This window comes from Miscanthus floridulus, chromosome 5, assembly GCF_019320115.1.
Source record: "Miscanthus floridulus cultivar M001 chromosome 5, ASM1932011v1, whole genome shotgun sequence".
Lineage (NCBI taxonomy): Eukaryota > Viridiplantae > Streptophyta > Magnoliopsida > Poales > Poaceae > Miscanthus > Miscanthus floridulus.
The window spans coordinates 16,658,717-16,667,874 of record NC_089584.1 but is presented as its reverse complement, the minus strand read 5'-3'; the positions used below and the strand labels follow the sequence as shown (position 1 = coordinate 16,667,874).

General features: G+C 45.1%; 1 long non-coding RNA gene across 1 annotated transcript; it reads right to left on the bottom strand.

The window, feature by feature from the left end:
• Positions 1-2,450: 2,450 nt before the first annotated feature.
• Positions 2,451-5,413, bottom strand: LOC136451638 (uncharacterized). Its single transcript, XR_010758620.1, has 3 exons — positions 5,207-5,413; positions 2,791-2,968; positions 2,451-2,701 (listed from the first exon to the last, which is right to left on the bottom strand). It is a non-coding gene; the product is annotated as an uncharacterized lncRNA (long non-coding RNA).
• Positions 5,414-9,158: the final 3,745 nt, after the last annotated feature.

Below are 9,158 nucleotides of genomic sequence, written 5' to 3'. Positions count from 1 at the left end.
AATAGCCTATATAAGGATTGTAGATCTTGATGAGTTGAACAAATTTAATATTCAAAACTTTTCAATTTGAGACAATCTAGGGTTCCGAAAACTAGTTTGTAGGCGTCGAAATTTAAAAATCATAAATTTGAATCATCTAAACTTTCTCAAATGTAAAGTTGACCAAAACAACAATTGTATATCTTGATGAGCTGAACAAACTTGGTATTCAAAACTTTTTAATTTGAGACAATCTGTGGTTCCGAAAACTAGTTTGTACGTGTCAAAATTTAAAAATCACAAATTTAAACCATCCAAACTATCTCAAATGGAAAGTTGACCAAAATAATAATTGTAGATCTTGATGATTTTAACAAACTTGGTATTCAAAACTTTTCAATTTGAAGTCATTTAGAGTCCATAATACTAAAGTCAAAGTGTTGTTTTTTCATTTGACCAAATTTGACTTGGTCAAACTTGCTCAAATGAGACACTAAATGACCCCAGATGAAAAATCTCTGAATACCAAGTTTGATCACCTTAGCAAGATATACAATTGTTGCATAGCTCATTTTCCCATTTGAGAAAGTTTTATCAAACACTAGTCACAAATTCTTGAATCTCATATAGACTTTCTAAAACTATGTCACACACTTGTGAAATTTGAACTACATTTTATTCAAACTTTCTCAAATGAAAAAATAGCCTATATAAGGATTGTAGATCTTGATGAGTTGAACAAACTTGGTATTCAAAACTTCTCAATTTGAGACAATCTAGGGTTCCGAAAACTAGTTTGTAGGCGTCAAAATTTAAAAATCATAAATTTGAACCGTCCAAACTATCTCAAATGGAAAGTTGACCAAAACAACAATTGTAAATCTTGATGATTTTAACAAACTTGGTATTCAAAACTTTTCAATTTGAAGTCATTTAGAGTTTATAATACTAGAGTCAAAGTGTTATTTTTTCATTTGACCAAATTTGACTTGGTCAAACTTGCTCAAATGAGACACTAAATGACCTCAGATGAAAAATCTATGAATACCAAGTTTGATCATCTCAGCAAGATCTACAATTGTTACATAGCTCATTTTCCCATTTGAGAAAGTTTTATCGAACACTAGTCATAAATTCTTGAATCTCATATAGACTTTCTAAAACTATGTCACACACTTGTGAAATTTGAACTACATTTTGTTCAAACTTTCTCAAATAAAAAATGTCCTATATAAAGATTGTAGATCTTGATGAGCTGAACAAACTTGGTATTCAAAACTTTTCAATTTGAGACAATCTAGGGTTCTGAAAACTTGCTATGACTAGTGCTCTGCTCCCCAAAAGGATTTATACCATCTGTACTTAACGCGAACCTTAAGTTTCTAGCCTCATTTGCAAACTCTAGAAATTCCCTGTCTATCGCTCTCCACTGGGACCCATCAGCTGGGTGTCTCAGCATATTATCTACCTTACGGTCTTCTTTATGCCACCACAACAACTTTGCATGGTCTTTATTTCTGAATAAACGTTTTAAGCATGGTATTATAGGAGCATACCACATAACCTTGGTAGGGATTTTCTTTCTAGAACATTGTTCACCCTCGACATCACCAAGATCATCGCGCCTGATCTTATACCGTGCTGGTTTACATATTCTCGTATTCATTGCCATGGTAGAGGATGCAGTCATGAGGACATGCATGTATCTTTTGAATTTTTAATCCCAAAGGGTAGACAACCTTTTTTGCTTCATATGTAGTGGTGGGCAATTCATTTGGCTTTGGAAGCATCTTCTTTATGAGGTTCAATAAATTCTCAAATGCCTTGTTGGATACACCATTCTTTGTCTTTCACTGTAGCAATTCTAGTGTTGTACCCAACTTTTTTTGCCCCTCTTCGGCCGTCGGGTATAGCAACTTCCTATGATCCTCAAGCATGCGCTCGAACTTAACTTTCTCTTTTTCACTTTCGCATTCTTGTTGTGCATCACGAATGGCATCGCCAAGAGCATCACCGAGATCATCTTCTATCGCTACCTCTTCTTCATCTCCCCCCATTGTAGTATCATCAAAGGCACCATACTGAGCAATAATATCATCAATGTCTAAATCTTCTCCTTCACCTTCTTCCATCATGACTTCGTTTTCTCCATGCTTAGTCCAACATATATAGTTTGACATGAAACCTGACTTAAGCAAATGTGAATGAAGACTCATTGAGCTTGAATATTCCTTTAAATTCTTACATATGGCACATGGACAGCACATGAAACCATCCCGCTTATTTGCCTCGACCACACCTAAGAAATAGTGCATGCCCTCAATAAAGTCTTAGGGGCGGCGATCGGCATTGTACATCCAATGACGTGACATAATCTGCATTACACGACAAATTATGAAAACCTTGAACATAATTAAGTATTTTATTACACAACATAGATGACACACACACGGTTGATTAATTAACTAAGCCTGGCTACAATGTAAGCAATCCTAACTATCACTAAACAAACTAAAACTACAATGCACTTCAGTAACATAATTATTTCGTGACCGTACGCAACTAAAACAGACAAATCATTCTTCTGTTGAATATCAATAAGCTTCTCCTGCTGGCTCACTGTCTCATCATCAGCAGCCGCTATCTCAAGCGCACCCGAATTCTGCACGTATGTAGCATAATCTTCCTCCCAGTACCAACCATCGCATCCATTGCCCTCCCACTAAAATTAAAGCCAAAAAATATTTAGTCAAAAATATTTAAGAAAAGCAGGTCAATTAGCCATAATAATCAAATGCGTAAGAAACTCACATCGCGATCCGGGCACTTGTAGAAAACACGACCCTTGTTGGGTCCCTGTCTCTTGACTCGGTACTCCATCATAATCTTCTGCTTACACTTGGCGCAGATAATGAGAGGGAGTTTTGGCCTCAGTCGTTTCGCAACCGAACGAGAGGCCGAGGATCCAATACCAGTTGTCATCTACTTTCTATATTTATTTTTGTAAACTAGTGTAAATTTCACATTTTCTAAAATAATATATTTAAACAAAACTAAAATTATTTATTTATCTAACTAAACCATGAAATATGTACTATGTATAATAGTAAAATACCAAACTATCAAGTAATTTTACTATTGTAAATCATCATGTGATTTTGAGCTAAAAGGACATAGAAATCACATAGCTCAAAAACATGTTTCAATAAATAACCATCCGTACTAGTTGACCTTGCTTACGTGATCATCTCAGCGAGCATTTCTCCACCGTACGGCACCGTACTTGGCCAAGGAAGAGCTCCGATTCTACGAGAAAGGGAACACGGTCTTCCACGACCGTTGCCGCTCTCCCTCGTAGAATCAAAGCTCCTCCTTGACGTCCGTTACCGCTCGGCAGAGAACATGCTCGCCGAGCTGAACACGGTCCGCAAGTTCAACTAGTATGGATTTTCTACAATTTTCTAACTATTTTCTAAGTTTTTCATTTCATGGAAAAAATTAATTCTAAAAAATAAAAGGCATGATTTCTAAGTATTTCATTTTATGGAAAAAATAATTCTAAGTAACCTGCTCAATATCGGTGAGCTCACGGGCGTTTAGGTTGCCGAGGATAGTAACATTTGTAGATGACATTTGTAGGTCTGAAGTTATCAAATATCCATCAAATTATAGCTCAAAAATATGTTTCAATAAATAACCATCCGTACTAGTTGACCTTGCTTACGTGATCATCTCGGCGAGCATTTCTCCACCGGACGGCACCGTACTTGGCCAAGGAAGAGCTCCGATTCTACGAGAAAAGGAACACGGTCTTCCACGACCATTGCCGCTCTCCCTCATAAAATCAAAGCTCCTCCTTGATGTTCGTTACCGCTCGATAGAGAACATGCTCGCCGAGCTGAACACGGTCCGTAAGTTCAACTAGTATGGATTTTCTACAATTTTCTAACTATTTTCTAAGTTTTTCATTTCATGGAAAAATTAATTCTAAGATCACGTAAGCCGCCGGGGACGAGGATGGCGCGTGCTCCACCGAGGACAAGCGAGGCGTGATTTTGATGAACTAATTTAACTTTTGTTTATCCAAACATATATGCAAATCATCATGTGATTTTGAGCTAAAAATGACATATAAAATCATAATAAAGTCCAACATATAAAGTTATATATGCATCTACATTGCAAAATGAGATAAGCTACTGATAAAACATAAGAGGATTAAGTTTGTTACCTCCAAAATCGAAGAGTAACACCAATGGAGAGGGAGAGAGCAAGAATAACAGCAAGCTGAAGAACAGAGGCAGTGAGTTTGAATGGAATGGCTCGGGCTCGGAGAGAAAGAAATGAGCTGGTCTATAGGCCGGGATAATTAGTCCCGGTTAGGGAGCCAAACCGGGACTAAAGATTAATCTTTATTCCCGGGGCATCACCCAAACCGGGACTAAAAGCTTTAGTCCCGGCTGGTATTACCAACCGGGACTAAAGGTAAACCTTTAGTCCCGGTTGGTAATACCAGCCGGGACTAAAGATCCCTGCCCCGCAGATGACCGTTGGACAGGGACCTTTAGTCCCGGTTGGTATTACCAACCGGGACTAAAGGGTCCTTTAGTCCTGGGGGCAAAAAATGCCGAAGCTAATGCTAAATTGGGACATCGTTCTAAAGTATGTTCTCTAGTAGTGTGTTCTCCTGGAGGGCATATGGCTGCACGGCAGCACGTGCTGTGCTGCGCGACCTAGAATTGCACAGAGAGAGGATGGATGGGAGGCCGGCTACACAGCCCAAGATTAGGGTAGGACGGAGGTTTGCTACTGAATAACTATCTAGTACCTAGGCACCAAATAATAGAGTCCTATATATACATACATACACACACAAATGTGCATCTATGGGTTTATCTAATTTTGCAAAACAATAAAAATCACAATGGCATATTCTTAATCCAACAAGTTTAATAATAATGATTGATGAACAATGCCAGCACTTAAAGAACTTGTATATGACTAAATTGGCAATTGAATAAACTGATCTTCTAGTCTCTTCGTTTTCTTTTCATAGCACCAGACGAATAATGTTTCTTACATTCCATGGCAAAATTCGAATAACATCGAAATTAGATTAGAAGGAAAGAAGAAATAACTCTAACCAATTAGCAACCACCAGTATCTAGAATGTACTCTACCTATAACAAAGATTAGATAAGAACAAACAGAAAAGAAAATCCCAAACCTCCGTTGGAGATATGATGCTAGCCTTCTTCAGCCTGATGCCTAGATCTCTATTACGGATGGCCTCACTGGTCCGTGGATGCCACGCTCGCCCATGCCAAGTCGACAGTCGAGGGTCCCATCAGCGTGTGATCTTGATTGCGTTGATCATGGGCTCCTCGCGACGTCGCGGCCGCGGCCTCGCTCACACCTCCTGATGACGACGATCGACTTGATCGCGATCGCTTGGTGCTTATATTGGGAATTTGGGATTAGGAGTCAAGGAGACGCGGAGATAGCATCATGCAGATTGTCCAACAGCAAGGCAGAACCACAGAACCAGTCATAATCGCAACTTAGGACTCGGGGACGGACCGTTGCTTGATCCGTGATCTCGCCTTCCTAGGTTCTCGTCTCGGATCCTGGCAATTGGGCCATGGGCTGAGAAGTTTTTTTTTGCGACAAATGGGCTGCAAAGTTGGGGGTTGTGTGATTGTGTCTAGCTAGGCCTACGGCTCTAGGCAGTCGCGCCCGATAGCTGTACCATTGTGGCTAGGGTCGGCCCTAACACTCGTTTGTGCCTATATTTAGTTTTTGTTTTGCGATATACACACACCACGCTCATGTACCCCTATAATAAGCATAGTAATTAGTTCTAGCCTTACCCATGTAAGTGAATTGTTGGCCGCTCGTCCTTATTGCTTGTACACCACCTAGGTGTTTTTTAGGGGAACCTAGGTGTTGCTTGGTTCATCAGATTTGCCCATAGATCATGTTACTTCGCATTTGGTTGGGCCAACAACGTAACCAATAGCGGCGGGACTATATATGGGCCATACAAGGTTCATACCGTCCAACTCTGAGTGTTAACCAATTACACTGCCGACTCTATTTAAGCATAAAAAAGGAAAACAAAAAAATGATGCTTCGTTAATGCATCGGTGAGGGCGTTCATCCGGGTGTGTGCGTCCAAACACGCCGTTCCTAGGCCTATGAAGCGATGTGGCCCAACAGGCATGCTCCTCTACGTTGACACTTTCTCCTCTGCCCACGACAAAAATCCGAACCGAAATCCCTAACGAAGTCCCTACTCACTTCACCACATCGGGCGACCACCCCACTCCGCCTCCAGTGCGCCTATAGCTGGCCATTCGGGCCGCCCGGCCTGGCCCGGCACGGTAGAGCACGATGAGCCACCGGGCCGTGCCGCCCCAGTCCACCGTGCCTAACGAACGGCCCAAGCACGGCCCGTCGGGCCACTTTCCGTGCCGGGCCGGCCCGGAAAGCACGGCCTTTTTAACAGGCCAGGCCGGCCCGAGGCCTGCCTCAGCAGGGGAAGGGAGAGAGGATAGAGGACGAGGTCAAAATGGCGGCGACGGCTCCAGCAGTGGCGGCGGGTGGCACGGAAGGCAGGAGGCCCATCTCCCGCGTCGCACATGGGGAGAAGCGAGGTGTGAGTGTGGCCATCCCGAAGCCCGCAACCATAGCCAAGAGAAAGAGAGAGAGAGAGAGCGAGGTGGGGGAGGGGAGGCCGTCGGCGCAAGATGCTCGAGTCACGGGAGGTGGCGGGCTGGCGGCGACCGCTGGATCCGACGGCAGGAGCCAGGAGGAGGATGGAGGAGGCCACCCACTCGACGCTGCTACTGCTGCCGAGCTCAACGCCACGCACCCGAGGCAGATCCGGCTGGAGGTGAGGGGAGGCCATCGGTGCGAGCTGCTTGAGTCGCAGGAGGTGGCGGGCTAGCGGCAACCGCCGGATCCGACGGCAGGAGCCAGGAGGAGGATGGAGGAGGCCGCCCGCTCGACGCTGCTGCCGAGCTTGACGCCACGCACCCGAGGCGGATCCGGCTGGAGGCAGTGGCCGCGTACCCACGTGTGGCAGGGGTAGCCTGCGGGAGGTGACGGTGGACGCCATCGACGAGGATCCAATCGCATGTAGCAAGAAGAGGTAGGGAGGTGAGGAGCCCCAAGCCCACGGCGGCGCACCTCAGCGGCGTAGTGGAGAAGGAAGGACGAAGGAGTGAGCTTGCGCATGTGGGAAAGGGGGACAGCGCGTGTGGGAAAGGGGGACGGAGGGTGAGCCAGGCGAGGAGAGGGTGAGCTTGCGCTGTGGTGTGGAGCCGGCCCATGCGCTTTTATATGTGGAGGAGGGGAGGCAGGATGGTGGGCCGGCCACGCTAGGCCTTGGCCCTTGGGGAGGGGAGGATGAGTGAGGAGGGGGAGGAGGGTGGCCGGGCCGCTGCCGGGCCGGCTGACGTAGGCCGGGCCTTGCCGTGCCAGCCCATGGGCCTGAGCAGCAGCCTAGGCATGACCTACTTCCTCGGGCCAGGCCAGCCCAGGCCCACATGTCATCAGGCCGTGCCGTGCTCGTGTCGGGCTAAAAAAGCAGGCTTCGTGCCGTGCCGTCGTGCCTCGGGCTGTATGGCCAGCTATAAGTGCACCCCATCCCCTACTCCTCCCATCCCACCTCCATGTTTGCCGTGTCTGCTCCCCCACGCCCACTCCACCTCCAGTGAGCCCCATCCTGCTTGGCTCGACGCCGTGCTTGCCACCCACGCCCACTTCGCCTCCGTGCTACCGACATCGTTGTTGTTCCCCACCAAAAGGTCCTTGCCGCTATCAACCTCAGCTCGTGACATCACGAGATCCGAGTGGCCATACCCAGAGCGGGCTTCTCCGGTCGGCTACACCTCGCGCTCCATTCCTCCCTCGACGATGGTTTTCGATGATGTGTACGAGGCGGCGACTCGGCCAGCAGCGCCGACGAGGACGCAGTTGATCGGTAGGTCCATGGTCATGGGCATTAGGTAGTCAGGAAGGTCGCCAACAGCAAGGCCTGTGGGCGTCTAGCTACGACGAGATATGATGCATGTTGCAAGTGTATATTTCAAATGTTTCAGGTGTGTTTAGAGGTATGTTTCAAGTGTTTCATATGGATATTGCAAAAGTAGATCAGGATGTTGCATATATTGCAAAGATTGTACACGTATGTTGCAAGCGTCTGTCTCCAATGTTTCATATGTTTTTTCAGACATCTGTTGCAAGTGTGTTTCATCCAGATATTGCATATGTTTCACACATTTGTTGCAAGTGTTTTATCTGGATGTTATGTATGTTTTGCAATGGCTACACATGTGTTTTTCTGGTATTTCAGACGTATGTTGCAAGTGTTTCATCTAGATGTTGCCAAAGTAGATCTTAGTTTTGCATATGTTGCAGTGGGACCCATCTGCAGCAGCCACCTACTGCAACTATTAGGCCTGCATGCATGCACGTGGGTGTAGAGGGGGTGCTATGGTGCGGGCGTGGGCTACGGTGTGGGCATGGGACACGAAGTGACACGGGCCCCACGTGAAGCAGACGCAGTAGGCACGGGCATTCGGACGCTAGCCCCGCCTGGACATCCAAGCGCTAGATGTTCTGATGATGCTTTGCCTTACAACGTACAGATCCTACCGTAACTTGGTTTCATTAGCGTTGCCAATCCCAAGGCTGAACCAAACCCTAGTTTTTAGGTCTATCTGAATCACTTCTTCCTTATAGTAATGATGAGGTAAAATAATCTCCAAGCTTATCTAAACACTCTAAATTGACTGTAATAATCGAGCCAATAGATTAATGAATCCTAATCCATATCTTTTGTGGATTACACTATATATGCATAGACGTCGTGCATACATACTCAACCCTATATGCGCTATCCTTATGAGCACTCATGAATGACTAAGATGACATATATATTGAGATTGATAAAGTCATCACAGGCGCCTTATTGACCACAGAGCCATGACCTACAAATGAATAAAATTCGGGAAAATGCAAGCACCGGCATCTAGAAATAAATCTAGAAAAAATGCATGTGATCACATCCGTGCATAAGTCGAAGACTTAATCGAATATGCAGATTAAACCACAAGGAATCTAACTAGCCGAGCTAAACTCAACTCACATTCACACGATCCATCTTAAACCTA